General features: G+C 33.5%; 1 protein-coding gene across 3 annotated transcripts in view; it reads right to left on the reverse strand.

The window, feature by feature from the left end:
• BMP2K (BMP2 inducible kinase) overlaps positions 1-19,817 on the reverse strand; it is a 150,844-nt gene that overhangs the window by 130,000 nt on the left and 1,027 nt on the right. The window lies entirely within an intron of this gene.

Raw genomic sequence — 19,817 nt, forward strand, 5'->3', positions numbered from 1 at the left:
AACACCAAGAGAAAGGCTCCAAAAAAAAAAAAAAATATATATATATATATATATGAAGAACATTCAGAGGGGAATGGGAGTAGGTAAAGAACTTCTGCCTTATAGTTTATTTTATAATGAAAAATTACTTCTTCATTGCTTATGACATTACACATATACAGCTACTTTGTCAGTTTAAGCAATAGATAATAAAGGTAATTCACAGAAAGGAGATGGTAGATGAATCTCCAGTTTCTCACCTGGGTGCCTAGGCACCTCCCTTTTGACCAAGAAAGGTAAGTTAATATGGTGAGGAGTTCAGGTTTTTTAAAGTTTAAAAGTGTTTCAAGAGTTTGATATCATGTCTGCAACAACGACAAGGAAGCCTGGACTAGAGAGATAGGAAATTTGGGGAATTTGAGGTTTCTGAATACATCCATCATATGAAATGATGGCGAGCAAGAAATGCTCAGGGAAAGAAGAGTTCACTAAGCATTATGGAATGTGCTAACTCCATCTTAAAATATTTTAGACAACTATTAGGAAAGAAATAGAAAATGTTTTTTAAAGTTTGAAAATACATTAAAAGATTTACTCAATTTTAAAAATGTATTCATCCTCCAAAAACTTCTTTATATTAAATACAATTTTAGCATTTATTTTATTTAGGTATTTCTCATATAAAACCAAGGCAATTCAATCTAAAGTTAACATATGAGTTGAGCTTGCCATTTTTAAATGTTTAATTTGTAATAAAAATTCTATTTTTATTAGATAAAACAGCTCTTTTCCAAGTTTTGATTTAAACTGTAATTTAAGCCATTCAATTAAAAATATAAAAATGAAATGATCACAGAAGATGAAAATGCAAAATCTGTTTTTTAGAATACCTGGAAACTAAACCAACCTGACATTAAACAACTTCCATACAACTACATTCCAGTATTCAGTTCGTTAAAGTAGAATTAAAATTACACATGACAATCTAAGGTCAGCAAACAAAAACCACTAAAATCTGTATTACTGAATGTATATGAGGCAATTAGGACACAGTAGTTTCCCATCATCCACTTAAAATAAGAATAAACATTTGTTTTTGTTTTCTTAAGTCACAGAAGTAGATCACTAGAGTACAGCAAGCAGATCAAGAAGAGGGAGGGGAACCAAAAGAAAGGTACTGGAATTTGTGAATGATCAATTTATGTAATATGCACATACAAATATGGCATAATGAATTCAATTACTATGTGTAATATAATGTGCCAATAAAAAATAAAACAAAATTTTTAAAAATCACAGAAAATAAGAGTATGCTATATGAATATGTCAAATTCTACTGACACTATCCTTTTATCACTATACTAGCCCCAGTATGTCCATGTTTATGCATACACTTTAACAATCTCAAGTGTGCCAAGTAAACACTGTGCCTTCTGTTAAGTATTTCAAAAGAGGGAGGACAGGACTACTGAGGAAAGTCAGCACAGAGCCAAAGTATGAGCAGAGACACTGTTACTTCAAGGTCTGATACCAAAACATTGGCTCAAAAAGAGATACAGGGTTACACATTCTATATAAGCCCAAAGAAATGCACTCTACATTGTTTCAAATAAAAACTGTCTTGGTTTTGCTGAACACAAATAAGACTTTGAAAAGAAGTTTGTATAATTCCTTCCTTTCTAAGAGAACTCAAGTCTATATCCTAATTTATTAGGGCTGTCAGGAAGGGTAGAGCATATCCATCTCAACAATTTCCACCATTCCCTGTGCTTACCATTCCACTAAATCTGTATTTATCCTTCTAAAGGAAAACCTTCTAGTATTATAGTTGTTTTCTAACAACTTGAGCAATTCATTGGATAAATGGAGAAGTCTGCTTTCAGCCTGTGTTGTCTGGCAGTGACCCAAAACCATCAGACCACTTTGAGGGTTGAGGGGGAAATCACCTTGGCACACCTGTAAACCATTTGCACACCAGTGTTATCAAAGTACATCAGCAGAGATCTGATCAAACTCTTGTGATATTTAAAATAAGTCCAGACACAGACTTAAAAATGCTTTATGTACTTTTGATAGAAAAGTCAGTCGTACTGATAAAACGTGTACATAAAACTCTTCACACATACACATATCCAACATTTAAATGAGCACTAGAATCTCCACCAATGAAACAAGTATTTGAACACGTTAGAAAAAAGTTCTTTTCACTTCCAATACTTTCATGCTGATTATACATATAGTCACTAGGAAATATATCTAACCTACAAGAACACAAACCTTGAATACAATTTTTAAATCATAAGCATTACATGAAATCAAAGAATAATTTACAGAAAGCTTATACACACTCTGAAGTCATATACCAGATTTTCCTGAAGAAAGGATCTATATAATTTTAATGAGATTCTCAAGAAATACACAATTCCCCAAGTTATTTTTAATAACTTTACTGCAACACGCAAAAAAACAGTTGAGAGTTCTTTTAACACTCATTTTTTCAACCAATTTTAGTGTCTGTGTTAGCCTCTGGAACACATTTTAAGTAGGATACCATATGTTTGAATGTATGGCCTATTGGGCGACAAAGACAAAAGTAAGTTATTATGTAATACTGTGAACTCTATAGGAAACATACCAATGCACAAAGGACTAAATAATTATTGGAAGAACCTCAATCCAACAACTTCTCCTAAACAGGCCCTGAAATCTCATTTTAGGAAGTCTTTCTTAATGAGTCCTGACCACATAAGTCAAGAATCTGTTATATCCACAGCATCATGAACCTATTCAAAGTAAACATGAAACCATTTAAATTCACATAAACCCTAATTCAGTGGCTTATCTGTATAATGCCCCTTATGATTAAGGAAAAATAGTAAGCAAGAACCCCATAACTTTAGTATGTTTACCACTTTAAAGTTTTTTCAAACTCTGAATGTTCAAGTTTTTAAAAACTCGTTCATTTCATCAGGTTCCCAATTTCATAGTATATTGTATTCCAACAGCCTCTAAGACTGCTTTTAGAATTCAGAATATTTTCCCACAGAAACAATCTCACATGTGATAATTAGGTTCTCAAATAAACTTGCAGTTTAGTACCAGTAGTGCTATAAAATATCTAAAGTCTTTCTATAAAAACATTTCTATGGGAACAGTCATTCAGGTTTCAATTTAAGAATACAAAAATCCATCTCACTATGGCCCCACCCACCCCACCAATTTTGCCTTCCCTATTACACTGAAAAATGGATGCCTCTAGCAATAACCAAGTAACTATAAGCAACAGCTCACCCACCCCTTTGAGAACATAATGAGAACTATAAAGCGCTCTCCCAAGAAAACCACACATGGATGTCTATGAATCCTGGGTTAACAACTCCAAATACAAAGTATAGGGTCTACACAATAAACTATATGCTAAATATCAGCACTGTACTATGTCCACCATAATGTAGGCCATGTATTAAATTTCCTAGTAGCTACACTGAAAAGGCAAAAAAAGGAAATTTTAATAATATATCTTACTTTAATATATCCAACAAACTATCATTTCAACATACAATTACTATGATAAAAACATTAGGGGCTAAGGGTGTGCCTCAGTGATAGCATGCTTAGCAAGCCTGAGACCCCAAGTTCAATCCCAAGTACTATAAATAAGCATATTTAGGTATATGGGGGTGGGGAGGGTCTTTCACATTCTTTTTTCATATTAAAGCTTTGAAATCCTATGTACATTTTATACATACTATACATCTCAACTCAGACTGGCCAAATTTTAAGTACTAGGTAGTCATATATGGCTACCAACTACTATATTAGACAGTTTTACTCTACTATACAGAGTAGACCAAGAGATTTTCAAGCCCTTTGATTTCAGGGTTCCTTTACATTCTTAAAACTATTGAACAACCCAGAGGCTTTTTATTTACATGGATTTTATCAATCCACACTTAGCTATATTAGAAATAAAAACTGAGAATGTTTTATTAATTCATTTAAACTAATACTCATTAGGTGTCAACATATTTTTATGAAAAAGAACTATTTTCTTCCAAAGCAAAAATTGAGACAAAAGAATAGCACTGTTTTTTACATTTCTGCAAAGTTTTTAATACTTAAGTTTAATAAAAAACTTATACCTACTTCCAAAGTAAATCTTCAATATATTATTTTGGTCAAATGAAGCTTCTGAAGAAAATTCAACTTCACATAGATAAGTAAAAGGAAAGGTGAAAGTTATTTTAATAGTCTCTTCAAGTAACTATAGATACTCCATTCTTTTTTTTTTCTGTAGCAAAACATGTCAATTAGTGGTTTCTTAAAGGTTTGTCACAATATAGCATATACACCCACACTGCTGAATTTTTTGCACTATTACCATTAATACCCATGGGTCAGTCTTGTACTTTGTAACATCTTACAATGAAAACAATCAGTTCACTGAACTATATAGACCTTTCATTACACAATTTTTTAAAAAATCAAATTTATTAACATCATTTATCCCCTCAAAAAGTTTTTAAAATAATGGGAGTCTGTCAAGTTCACAATGGCAAATACAAGAAGTTTTCCAAAATTATAATTGTTTGAAAGCTCAAATTCCAACATTAGTAACACCTGTCAGTTGTTTTCCTTGAAGTGACACTCTTCATCATTTGAGAAAATGTCTGCCAAATACCCAAGTCTAAATTGAATAATCATAATTTGTCAACCATTCTTCTTTAAAAAAAAAAAAAAAAAGATATTCCATAAAATGGAATTCCAAGTGTTTTTCCTCAACTTCTTATCATGCTTCATCATGCAGCAAAAGTGGTTTATGTGGGACTGGGGATGTAGTTCATTGGAAGAGTGTTTGCCTATCATGTGCTAGGGTTTGGGTTCAATACTCAGTAGAAGGTGGGAAGCAGCTTATGTATATTTCCCATTTCTACATAAGATGTAAGAAAGATATAAATGGTCAATAAGAACAAAATCACCAATCACTTGGAAAATACTCATCAAAATCCACAAGATACCACTTCATATTCATTAGAATGGTTATTACTAGGGAAAAAAACAGAAAACAGAAAATTGATGAATACTGGTGAGACAAGGATGTAAAGAAAATGGAACCCATGTGAGCTGCTGGTGGAAGTGTAAACGGTACAGTCACTGTGAAAAACACTATAGCAGTTCTTCAGGAAAAAATTAAACAGGGTGTAGTGGCACATGCCAACTGTGCAGGAGGATTGCTGTGAAGTTTAAGGCCAGCCTGAGCAAGTCAGCAAGACCTTGTCTTGAAATAAAGAAAAATAAAAAGGGCTGGGGAATGTAGTTCAGTGGTGGAGGTTCAATCCCCAGTACATAAAAAAAAAAAGGAATTTTAAACAGAATAATCACACAACCCAGTAATTCTACTTCAGGGTATATAACAAAAAAAAAAAAAATGAAAGCAAGGATTCAATATATATTTGTAAACCCATGTTCACAGAAGCATTATTCACAACAGTCAAAAGGCAGAAACAATCCAAATGTCCAGATGAACAGATAAGTGAATTACATTACTACATACATATATACATATATGTGAATATTTTTCAGTCTTAAAATGAAATTCTGATACAAACTACAACAGGGATGAACCTTGAAGACGTCATGCTAAGTAAGTCACATACAAAAGAAAAATATCGTTTGCCATTTCTGTAAGGTACCTAGAATAGTCCTATTCAGATAGAAGGTAGACTAGTGGTTATCAGATATTGGGGGAAAGAAGAAATGAGAAGTTAGTGTTTAATGAGCACAGAGTTTCAGTTTATGATGAATAATTTCTAAAACTGGACAGTGATAAAGGCACAACAATACAAATGTACTCAGTGCCACTTAAAAATAACTAAATGATAAATTGTGTATTATGTATAATTCAACCTCAATTGTGATTTCAAAAAAAGATATGTACTCAAGGTTTACTGAAATATTTTACAGATTTATCAAGGTTATTCTTAAGAAAATGATCCTTTTTTTTAAAACTGAGTACATGTGACAGTAAAGAATATAGTTTAGTGCCAACTGCCTTGATTTGTGCTAAAGTGTTAGCAGTGCAAATGGCAATTGTGTGTCAGTATTATTATGAAAATAATTTTTAGCTGACAGAACCCCTCAAAGGGTCATTAATGAAACCCATTCTTTCAGAAAAGTCAATGAAGGAAGGAAAGATCACCTAACAGTTTTATTTATGTTTATAACTGAATACAGTACTAAGGAACAAGAAGAAAATAGGAGAAAAATCAGATTAATAGAAAAAGGAATAAGGCAAAAGGTAACCAGATGGACAGTTCCAAAGTTGGAGATAAAGGAGAAAGACATATTAGATGAGGGGAGAGAAATTTGTTACTGATCTACAAAAGTAAAAAAAAAAAAACAAAAAAAAATCTCTTCACTTGGAAAAATACAGAATGGACAAATGCTTCTTGATTCCATATATTGAAAAATATTAGAAATATTATCCTTTAATGTTTTTAAATCATAAATTAAGAACCACTCTATTTTCTATTTTGACGTTTTAATTGCATGTGTCAGAAGTAACACAGAAGTAATATCACGTTGTTACTTATTTCCTGCCCCTCCCTCCCCCCCGCCAAACACACACACACAGTCTTGCTATGCTGCCCAGGCTGGCCTCAAACCTCAAACTCTGAGGGTTAAAGGAATCTTCTGACTTCAGCCTCCCAAGCATCTGTGGCTAAATGTACACACAGAAGACAATGTCTTGTTATTTTTAGGAAAATTATTTTATGATGTCATAAGAATTTACTTCACTGCAAAGACTTGAATGTTTAACATTCCAGGTTTAGGTGAAATGTGCTGTGATGTAGTAAAATAAGTTTGAAACTCTATTGTCTTTTTATTTTAAACAAATGTAGCACAAACATTAAATAAAATGCAAAAAGATAAACAATATGATAGCCCATCAGACTCCACATCTTAAAATTCCTATAACCTTGAACTGGAAACAAAAGTATGGGATAAGAACTCAGATATTTCTCTTCTTCTTTTCCCTTTCCTTCCTCCATAGAGCAGGTCCTAAATACTGCTACACTAGATAAAACCAAAGCTATGCTACTTACTTTACAGTTCACAAATATATTACACTTAGCACAGAACCTCTGTAGACTGAGGCAATATACTAATTCTAAGGAAACTGAGATTTTAAACTTTATTCATTCTAGCTGAGTGAAGCAACACATGCCTGTAATCCCAGTGAGACAGGAGAGGAGGATCTCAAATTCAAGGCCAGTCTGGATGATTTAGAGAGACCTTGTCTCAAAACACAAAAGAAGAAAAGAGGACAGATATAGTTTAGTGGTGGACTGCCCCTGGGTTCATTTTGTAGAAACACTGCACAATCATCACCATCATCATCATATCTTAACTCAAAAGCTATAGTACATATGATTTGATGGCCTTCAGAAAGAGCAAACAGTTTTAACTCTGAAATTCAGGCAAAAAAGCTTTGGACTACCTCACCTCAAGCACCTATTAATACTCCACCTACCTCCAAGTTACTCAAAGTACCCTAGTCTCTTAGGTCTACTTCAAGTCACCATCTCAATCAAAGGCCAAGCACTGCCTTTATGTGTACAGGAGCTAATTTAAAAGGCCACACATGTATTAGAAAGACTGCTAGATCAAAATCATAAGACCCAAGTTCTACTCTCTACAACCAACATTAACAGTGTGACTTGGTTTCATATCTTACTTTACACCTTTCCAAAGTTAATGAAGGAACTAAAATTGAAAAATCACTACAATTATGGGAGGTTTGATGAAGTCCTAGCATTTTAAAAGAAAGACTGTTAATCCAATAATCTCAGTTTCAGTTAATATATTTAGGTTATTTTCTGAAGGATGTTGAGAAGTCCTACATTTAATTCAGGTCCGGTACACCACCCACCTCCCACCATTCCCATTGTCTTACAAAGAGCAAAAACAACAACAGAATTGACCTCACACTAACCATAATGGTCTCCCACAATTTTTAAAAGTACCCATAGCATTTACTAAAAAAAAAAAAAAATGGCCACTACTCTAATGGCAAGAACAAAACTGAATCTTTAATCTCCAAATAGGAGCTTCTCCTGCTAAAAATTTATGGGACGTTATATAACATCCAACTCTGAACACTGAGGATTCACATACCTCTAATGAGCTCACTTACAGCACTCCCTTTGGATACACAAAGTATCATAAACAATAACATATTTAAAAAAATAAAACCACTTGCACCATTTCTAAAGAAAAACAATAAAATCCATAATACCTCCTTAACTGGATTAGAAATTAAAATGACTATCAATTTGAGTCGATATTCTTAAAGAGTTTCTCCTTTGAAGTATATACACAATATTTTCTGAAAAGATGAAAAAATACTAAACATTCAGCCATCCAGTTCACTATTCACTAAAATTTGAACTGGGTTGATTGAATAAATTAACCAAACTATCAAGCTAATAAGACTAAAGATGTAGTTTAATTCCAATTTCAGCCTATCAGCTTTACCACACACATAGACTTTTTAAGATATTCACATTACTGTACACACAAATTTCTGTTACTGATCACAGAAGCATAGCATCAAGTCTTTGCACAGTTGAGCATACACACATACACTACTTCTGAAAAAAAATAACTCAAAGCATGTGTTCTACTGATTAGGAGTCAGTAGCATAAGATTTTTTTTTTCTATACAAAGAATAGACCATTAATATTCAGTAGAAGAGATTGTGTGATACAGGCCAGAGAATGAAAAAGTGGGTCACAGTCAGTAACACATAATCCTACTTCCTAGAAAAATAGTACTGAGAAGATTCAGTTAATTTCACTATTAAATATTTCACTATTTTAGTTCAAATATCTTAATGATTCCAGAATGAATAGTAAAATCGACACTATAACTACTGACAATCTTACTCTCAAGAAAATATTTGTATGTAAAATCTCCACCCAGCTCTAACAATGATTCTACCACCAAAAATTAAGGAAAATAAGTAATGACAGCATTTAGGCAAAGGAAGTGGTGTGTTGGAACCCTTTTTTCCAGGGAACCAACAAAGGAATAAAAGAACATCAAGGTGATAACTAGCTATTAACAATACTGAAAAGACTTGATTTACTACCCTCTAACTTTTCTGACATGCTTATACATTTCCTAATCTAAAAGCAAACTCAATGCCTCTCTACCTACAAAATAAGTAGCTCCATATCACATAGACCAGTTAGAAGGGACCCCAAAATTAACTGTCACTTGTTTTCTTCCCTCAAACTCTATTTTTTTTTAAATAAAGATATACATTCTTTTTTTTTTTTTTTTTTTAGTTGTAGATGGATACAATACCTTTATTTTATTTATATGTGGTGCTGAGGATCGAACCCAGTGCCTCACAAATACCAGGCAAAGCGCTCTACCACTGAGCCACAACCCTAGCCCCTTCCCTCAAATTCTTAGACATGAATTCATGTTCTTCATAATCCATCATTCTTTTAGACACTCATCATTCCATAAGCCTTGGCACTGCCACTCAACAGAAAGCCATATGCAGCTGAACATTCCCAAAACAGTTTCTTATGATCAGTTATCCAAAGCAACATTTTAGATCTACTCAGTTCCTCTCTATCCTACAGAAGTGACTTTCTTTAGTGAAGTAATAAGACAGCTCAAGGGAACTCAAGCAAGCACATTTTAAGAGCTATACCTAATAAGAAGCACAATGCAGTACCTATGAAACAAAGATAACACATATAATCATAACAAATAAAATAGGCTAGAAATCCAAAATTAAGTCTGGTGCTATATTTTTCATCCATTGTACTACTGTACCTAATTATCAAATATGTCCTTATTTTAGTTTCCATAAAAGAACAATCTAGGGTTGGAGGTATACCAGTGGTAGAGTATGTACTAAAAGCATGTGTGAGGCCTCGGGTTCAATCCCTAGCACCACAAAATACATAAACACACACTCACACAGGCCAAATAACAACTCCTACACATCAACTGGACAGTTGGGATATGTCAAATGTAGTTGCTACTCAATTGTTTTACAGTAATATTTAACAGGCCCTCTGACTGCTTTTAAATTCCAAGACTTAATCTCTTAGTAATATACTGAATACCTACCATGAGTAATAGCACTGCAAGAGATAATAGATGATTACAAACCAAATCTTAAAGGGATTAAATTTTGCATTTTATTGGAATAAAAACAAAGCTGTATAAGATACCAGTTATGAGGAACAGCTGCTACAAATGTCATCAAAGGAAGGTATTATTAAAACTCACTTGGTAGCAAAAAGGGTTTCATGGACAGATAAAGACTGCAAAAAAAGTAACTTATTTTAAGTGTATCCTACAAGACCCAATTTCAATAGAGTGGGGGAGGCAGGTGTCTCCATTCTAGACAAATGTAACAACATAAGCCAAAAAATTAAGAATGGGAAAAAGTCTTAGTTTTTAAAAAGGCACAAATTGGGTGACATGTAGACAATTAATTTATTTTTCACAGTTCTGGAGGCTAGGAAATCCAAAATCAAGAAGCTGACAGATTCAGTTCTAGTGAAGACCCACTTCCTCATAGACCTCTTCTCACTGTAATTTCATATGGTAGGAGTAAAAGGTCTATGGGATTCTTAAATTCCGTTCATGAGGATTCATGCTCTCTTGACCTAATCTCCTCCTCCCAAAGGCCCTGCTTCCTAATACTATCACCATAGGGGTTAGGATTTCAACATGTAAATGGCGGTCTGGAATATCACAAATATTCACATCATAAGCAGAAAGTATGAGAGAAACACAGGAATTACCAAGTATAAGTGCAATAATATACATATGGAATGAAAATTATATTAAAGTTAAGAGTTTGGAGGTTGGAATAACACTGCAGAAAGTCTTGAATCCCAGTGTCACGTCATAGAGACATGAGAAGAAGTCCATTTCAGAAAGAATAAACTAGAAGGAATAGAAAAACTGGTTTGGCAAGGAAAGATACTGAAAGCACAGTCTGAATGTTAATGCAATTCTCTAAGAGAGATATATTAAGGACCCAAATGAGGGTTGACAGCACTGTAAACAAAGAGTGCCAAAACCTTCACACACTTCATGGGTAAAAACTTTCTATCCATAAACTCACTCCAAGAAAGCATTGTCATAACTCTTCTTCATAAATTCTTTTCAAATAAAACTTGAAAAACAAATTCTTTTATTTCCTGATATCCTCCAAAATATGTATATTACAAATAAGTCATTCAGAGAACACAAAGTATTAAGATAGAATAAGTAATTTAGGTAGCATAACTTCTGAAACTAAATCATACTCTGAAATGCCACACAATTTTATGCAAGTTATTATTCCTTGATTTCAAAGAGTACCACAGCAACTTTTGAGAAAGTTTTCCCAATGATTATGGAATAATTTTACATTATAACAATAAAAAACAAACTGTTAATCCATTGTGAACTCAAATGTATGATGATCGAATATCATTTTTTCATATGGTTTTAATTCTAAAATGGTTCATTGCTATTCCTCCCTATCCCATACTTCTCTCCTATCAAAAGGAGCAATAAAAAGTAGTTATAAAGTAGGTCAAGGTGGTTGAAAATGTTAAACCTTCTATATCATTACACCTTCCAGCAAAGTGAGGGTGTTTAAAATCTCCAAATATGATTGTGGATTTGTCTTTCTTGTTTTATTAATTTTTACTTCATGTATTTTGGAATTTTGTTATTAGGGACACACACATTTAAGATTGTTATACTTTCTTGAAGAAGTTACCCTATTATGATTATGAAATGTTCCCCTTTAACTCTGAAAATGTTTTCTTGAAATTTATTTTATATTAATTGCTGTACTTCAGATTTCTCTTGCTTACTTTCCCCATTTTCTAACTTATTGGTATATTGATATTTAAAGTGTAATATACATATAGACCATATAGTTACTGCTTTCTTTTTTACACGTTGAACAATCATACCTTTTAATTATACATCTAGTTCATTTGTATTTAAATTAATTATTGATATTGTTGGGGGGAAGAAAGAATACCTGACATGAAGGTCAGTGGAAAACTGGGTAAATGATAGGTTTGATGATGGAATATTTCTGGATAACAGTTTGAATAGTCCTGCTGTCAGGCTCGGAGAAAAGACTGTTGGTTGGAACACCTCTGTTGCAATTGTTCATTCCCTCATTTATCATATGGTACATAGTAATAGATTTATTTTACTGTTCGTTAAAACTTTTTATTTTGCAAATAAAAATCTGTCATCATAAAAAAAAGTAGTTATATAGACAGAATCATAGAACACTAAAATGGAAAAATGTGCTACAAATTCATATTTAACCACTTTTTTTTCCTTGAAGAAACGAGTCAAAATATCACAATGCAAGTTAAGAGCAGAACAGGGACTAGCAGTTTTGCCTTTTTGTTCCCCAGACAGGTGCTTCCAAGAAGGCACTGTTTCAAAAATAATAAAAAATGTTAAAATGGGCAAACCAGTAATAACAATCATTTTGTATTTTAAAATAATACGCATTACAAAATGCCTCTCTAAAGACTATACCCCACTATACTCCTAATGCTACTGGAATTCAAGACTAGATAGGATAAAGCAAAAATTGCAAAAACAAAGTGTCTGTGGAAAAGTTCCTACATTCCTAGAGTCTTTGAAACTGTTAGCAAACATGTGCTTTATGAATGTGATTTCATTCATAAAGATGACACAGAGAATTTCTGAATTAGCTAAGTACCCAATGATTTAAAACGGCTGTCAATAAACACTCACATTCCCAAATCAGCCCCCCTTAAAATAGAGGTCTTCCATATAGGTAAATGGTTCATCAGAAGCATAGAAAATATAACGAAGAAATAAACCACCGTAGTCCTTTGGAGATGAAAACTTATGTCCAGACCACTAAATAAAAGCAACTTTGAAATCACTATTCAGGACTCTTAATTTTATAATTCCAACTTGAGGTTTTAATCATTTGGAATAATAACTACCAAATGTGCTGTGATACATTCATACACACATACATACACATATGTAGGTAGATTAGATAGAAAGAGACTGCCTCAAATTTTGACCCGAAAAAGTGGGAAACGGAAGAAAATCCAAATAATATACAAGCTTAATTAAGAACATAATAGAAGATCCAGAATTAATCCTACCTTTGGCATGTTCCCCAATATTATCATCAAGGACCTTTTCTATTATTCCGTCCTACAGGCTCCTAGATGAAAGATACTAATAAATTCATTAATAAATGAATAATTCATTTTCATTATTTCTAAAATACACATAAGCTTCTCAATCTGCTTAGTCTGAGAATGTCAATATTAACGACAGGTGACTACAGCTAAAAATAAATTTGATATAATGAAATCTAGTACCTTTATTGGAAATAAATACATAATTTCCACTAAGTTTTTTGAAATGCTGAAAATTAGACAAATTGCTTCAGTATTAGTGTTTGTCCTTGAATAAAACTGCCAACTCTAGAAAAAATACCTCAGTGGACAATCAAAAATTACATTCTAGGAGTTAATCTTACAATGATAATATAAACAACCCAAAAGGAAAGCAAGTGTTAATAATATTCTATGTAATGCCCTTTGCTGCAAATCACTTTCTTTTCCTTGTGACAGCATATGCTGCTATGAATGTCTAAATTACATATAGGTGATCGATACCTGAAAATTATATGTAATTAAATATTAAAATTTATCTAATTAAAAGTTTTAGATTTTACACCAACATAAATGTGGTATGTATTCAGATAAATGTGATACCTAATCTAAAAGCAAATTACTACAATTTCAGAACCAGATTTCACTGAAAATTTATAACCAAATCTTAATCAACAGTTCACCTGTATTTACTGAGAGACTTGAAAAGCACTATTAGGTATTGTCACACATTTCCTTCTTTATCTTTCATAACATATGTTTCAGGGAGGAGATAATGTATCCTAAGAATTTAATCAAAAAACAAAAAATTTCTGTACCACATAGCAGGAACTAAGGAAGGAGTAATATGGAATCAAACCCTGGTTCTGCCCTCAAAAAGCTCTCCATCCAGAAAGTCTGTCAGAAGTCAATGGCAGAATGTAAAACAATGTGATAATACTTTCTTTTTTTTCACTCAGTTACCTCTGTAGAATAAAGAAAAATATACTGTCAATTGACTAAGATAACAAGGGGATGTTCAGGTTATTCCTTTTGATGATTGGTTTTTTGTTGTCTGTTTTGGTTTTGGGGGTTTGTTTCCTTTGTTTTTCTTGCAACTGTTGTGTGTGCATGTGTTCACGGGGATAGACCCAGGATCTCATATAAATGAGGTAAGTGCTCTACCACTGAGGTACGCCCCACCCCCTTTTATTTTAAGACAGGTTCTAAAAGTTGCCAGGGCTGCCCTCGAATTTGAAATCCACCTACCTCAGACTCCCAAATAGTTGGTATTTACTGGCATATGCCATCATGCCCCACACCACTTATTCTTTCTTCACTGTTTAAAGGAAGCAACTGAAATGATAACTCTGTCTTGATTGTTGTTTGGCTTCACCAAAATTGGAAAATTCAGGGTCCCCTGGCCTAAGTATAAGACCTTCGATGATCCAATAAACAGTCCTCCATTGATACTTTTCAATTTGCAAATTAGGTCTTAAATTTTATTAAAGAACACTATATGATAATTTTAAAAATCAAACATTATTTCCTTAGAGAAGTATTTGACTAACCATATATAGCAAGACAACTTGTATTTACAACTTGTATTTAATTGTAAATACAATTAAAACAGAATCTTGCTAGCCACAAAAAGTTTATCTACTAAGGGAGGTGAGAAACAATAATTAACCATCTTCATGTTTCTAAGTACTTACATAATTGCATCTCAAGACAAAAGATTAAATGTGATAAGGGGGAAAAGGTAAATAACTACAAGTGTCCACAGGAAGAAGGAAGTAATCATAACCAGTAGTTAGGGAGCAAGAATTACAAAGGCAGAAACAGATAGGCAAATATGAATAAGTCATGGAATAACAGGAAGTGGAGCACACTGAGCACAGTATTCACCTAGCAAACAACCAGAGGTAAGATTTAAGATAGAAGCGAACATGGGTAACTGTGAATGCCAGACCAAAAAATGTGACCCAGTAAGATGACTTCTCAGCAATACAACTGTTCACTCCCTTCACTTCTTGAAATAGTCTTAGTTTTTAGGCATCAGATAGTCATACCTCTCTGGTAGCTCTTTCTTAGGTCTTTTATTCTAAATCAGTAGTTTTCAAGGTGTGATTCTGGGACCAAAAGCATAAACATCATTGAGGAAGCTGGCAAAAATACAAAAGCTGGGCTTTACCTAGACAAAATCAAACTTTAGAAGTCAGGCTCAGCATTCTGCGTTTTATCAGATCCTCCAAACAATTCCATAAACACTAAAGGTTGAGATCAATGATCTATAGGAGTTCTTCAGTGAGCACTTTCTCATTTTAACTGTCTCCCTACATCCATCCTCTCCCTGGGCTTTAAATAACAGCCAAATGCTCACTAATTGAAGTGTCTCTCTCTCTAAATCCAGTCTTCACTGCACAGCTTCATCCCCTATACCCAAGTTCCCATTTGACATTTCTTTCCAGATGTCTCAAACGTGGACTACTAGTCTCCCAACACCAGCCCCCACCACCAAATCTGTTCATTACCTATCTCAGCAAATGGTACCTCCATCCAAGAACTACATAAGCACACCCCTGTACAATCCACCTCCGGCATTTCATCCCCATCTCAACCACTTTCCATCTAGCAATCAGTATGATCATATGAAAATATAAACTGCATGTCACTGCCCCACTTTAAATTCTTCAATATCTTCCCACTGCATTTTAGGTAAAACCTAAACTGGAATGGCATACAAAGCCCCCAACCCTGGTCATCTCTTCAACATCTTGGGTCTCTCTTCCTCTTGATTCACTCATTACAGTCCACAGCTCTGAGTATATTTCAGTTCCTGAAACTCTTCTTCACATAATGTTTTTCTTTTCCTGATAAGCTACAAACCACCCTTACCTTCACATCTCAATACTTTTATCTAACTCTTCTCATCTTTCAGGTTTCTGCTAAAATGTTGAAAAAGCTTTTCTTGATTTCCTAAACTGAATTAATTGTTCTCCCATAAAACCCTGATTTCTCTTCAAGTTTAACTACATTAACTAGATGATTTTTATTTGCTTGGTTTTAACATTTGTCTTCCACATTAGATTGTAAGATTCATAAGGCCAGAAAAATAATTGCACTATATAAGTAGTACCTAGCAGTGCCTGGTGCACCTAAGAACTTAATAAAGAGTTGTGGAGTAGTAACAGTTGTGATATTTCTGTAAAATCCTTCCCTCTGTTCTCTCTTGGGAGCATTAACTTAGAGATTACTTAGTAGCCACAGATGATTTTCGCCAATAAGCTGTCATACTTAAATCTATCATTTTCCTCTGATTTCTATAGCAAAATCAGATGTTATTTTTTATTACCTTCCTGTAAAATTAATGAGAAATGGTTAATACTTTGAGCCTATATTCACTCATTCTAAGCAGTTAACTGAGTTTTAAAGAAGTTTATAGTAAATCCCTGGCTCCAATTACTGACAAAACCAATCACCCCCATGCCTACATCAGTCAAGTCCTACCTTCCTCACCATATCCACAGTACCATTCCTATCTAGCCCTGATAACTTCATTATTAGATTATCTCAACCAATTATCATTGGTCTCTTGGTCCTGACATTTTCTTTTATTCAAGTCCATTTGTGCCAAGAACATTTAGAAAACGTATTCTACACAAAAACTGACTCCTTTCCATTATCAACAAGGTCTTCTTATAGTGATGCACATGAACAAGAAGCCAATCCTGCATATTAATAAAAACTTGAAGTTTATTTTCCATTATATGTGCTTGAAAATTTGACACTATTTCAAGCTAAAAGTGACATACAACTCTAATTCATTTCTAAAGCCCAAAGTTGGGTTTGCTTAAAATAGATTCCTGAAAATAAAATCATGAAAATGCCTATAATATCAGTCCTCTAAACTCTGAGTAGGAACCAAAAAGATAAAAAGGGACAAATTTCAATTGGTCACAGTGGCACACATCTGTAATCCCAGCGGTTTGAGAAGCTGAGGAAAGAGGATCGAGAGTTCAAAGCCAGCCTCCAGCCTCAGCAACTTAGCAAGGTCCTAAACAATTCAGTGAGACCCTGTCTCTAAATAAAATACAGAATAGGGCTGAGGATGTGGCTCAGTGGTCCAGTGCCCCTGAGTTAAATTCCGGGTACCAAAAAAAAAAAAAGTGTAAGTTTCAGCATATTCAAATATACAGTATATATGATTGTCTAGAAACAAATATGGTGGAAAGTATATATTTCAGAGAGAAAACTACTCCAACAATTTAGTTAAAACAAAATAAGCATGCCCCTAAAATATGCTTTTAAAAATTACATACACAATGTATACATGCATAGACGTGTATAACAATAGTTACACCTCACTTTTGGGGATTGCATGTTTGCAAATTCCCCTACATAATAAAATTTGTTTTAATCCCCCAAACCATTATTCACAGCACTTTTGTGGTCTTTTGCAGAAATGTGCACAATGGTAAAAAAGTGGAGTCCTTATAGTGATATTCCTTATAGAGAAAATACATGTTAAATCACCTTCATTTAAGCATGAATTACAGCACTACTGGCAATGATTTTGATATTAATGAATCAATAATAAATATTAAATAAGATGTCTTTAAACAGAAACTCACAAAAGCAAGGTTTTATATTAATCAGTTGATAAAAATGTTGTGAACAAAGGCTTACCAGAACATAATCCTGTTATTTGCATTAGAAGTAATGATTCACTATTAACTAACTCTGTTCCTAGTAACTTCTGGAATGCAACTAATTTATATATATATAATACACACACACACACACACACATATATATATATAAAATACACACACACAGAGACCAAGAGATTTACTAAAAAGACACTGCAAAGGTCCTTCTGAATAAGCTTCCTATGTTTGCAGTAGCATAACAACACATCAGGGCATGGCACCTACTATGTCCTAGTCCTGTTTAAATAACATAGATCCAAAGCAAAAAATGTAAAATCTACCAAGTTTGTTTTTTGGTCTGTCTTAACTTCTACTACTTTTTCCATTCGGTGGTATATTTCTCTGCTATCCAGGCACTCTAAATTCTAATACTTTTTTGCAAGCACTTGGCCCAATTGACAGGCAAACCAGTCAACTACTTATTAATCATGCTTACATGTGAACCAGACTTGTATTTAAATATCTAACTTGTGGCCTTACTTGTTTGGAATAGAGAGGAGATATTAAGGATGTGAAATAAGAATAAACCCATCCGGATCAAAAGTAAACTGAGTATAGATAATTTCAGTTGAATGTACTAGAGAGATAAGAAATGCACAAGGGAAAAAAGGCTAAGCCTTGGCTCTCTTCTAGGGAAGAATAAAAGCCTGGTCCCAGGAGCTGAGGTGTGAGCTGCGGCAGTTCCTCTTCCAAAAGGGTTTCTTTAACCCTAGCTTCCCTCTAGCACTCGATTACTCGTTTTTCAAAAAAAAGATAAATTTATAACAAGTCAGTGGAACATTCTTAACAATGACATGAGGGCTTGAAAAGGTTTTTTGTGGGTAAATGAAACTCTTGAAAGGCATTTTTGTTTTCATTTCTCAAAACTACATGTTAATTAAAAACGGGACAGGATATGCTTAGAGCAGTGATAAAAGTTACAAACACAAAATTTTATGTATGAAACGTCAATACTTTCTTTGTCCTAAATAAAAGAACTGTCTGGGATTTAGTGAGGAAGTGACTGTAACAATACTCAAGCTACATTTCAATTAAATACTAAAACAACTCAAAGACAGAAATATGGCTTTTAGTTCATAGCCATGTGTTCTTAAAACTTACAACCCAACCTAAACCAACACCTGAAATTCATGTGTAATAAAGAGCTAGGAAATTTTACAGCATAGTAAATCTATCAAAACCAATCACCATATACTCATTCTTTGGAGAAGATAAGCATACTCCTCCTACCACCTCTCCAAGATTCAGTTAGGCTTATCATTCTTAGCAATGACTTACAAAATAATGACATCCACTCCTGAATAATTCCTGATTTCTTTCTTTTCAGAATATTTTATAGACAAAAATCTTCAGTGTTTTCTCTTGCACTAATATACTTTTGTTTATGGCATATCAAAAAATAGAAGTGAAATCTCAGTCTCCTGTTTCAAAGTACATCAAGGTCTAACTCTATGAGTCTCCCAGAACCAAAACTACTATTTCGGATTTCTTTTCTCTTAACCTTAGAACTTAATAGGGTCATTTTACTGACAGAAATTATTTCTTATGAATTTTTAAGCATTTATTTTGTAGTATCATTTTGCAATTAATAGTTCAAGGTCAACAAAGCACGCAATAAAAAAGAGAAAGTATTTTCTACAAGTTAATTATACCAGAAATACAAAACTAGATTTCTGTTTTAAAAACATGGAGTAAACTTTTTCTGTAACTAGACTTCTACCTTTGTCCTAACTAGTTACAGAAAATGAAGGGTTCACCATAAAACTTCACAAGTGAAAGTTAACCTACCAAAAAGTCAGACTGGGAGGGCATGAAAAGTATGGAGAAGATTCTAAGGAACAAAGATAAACAGGCTTCAAGTTTACCTGCTCTCCAAAGCCACCTCTTAACTAAATTGGGACAAAGTGTGAAAGGACAAGAAAG

This window comes from Sciurus vulgaris, assembly GCF_902686455.1.
Source record: "Sciurus vulgaris genome assembly, chromosome: 9".
Classification (NCBI taxonomy): domain Eukaryota; kingdom Metazoa; phylum Chordata; class Mammalia; order Rodentia; family Sciuridae; genus Sciurus; species Sciurus vulgaris.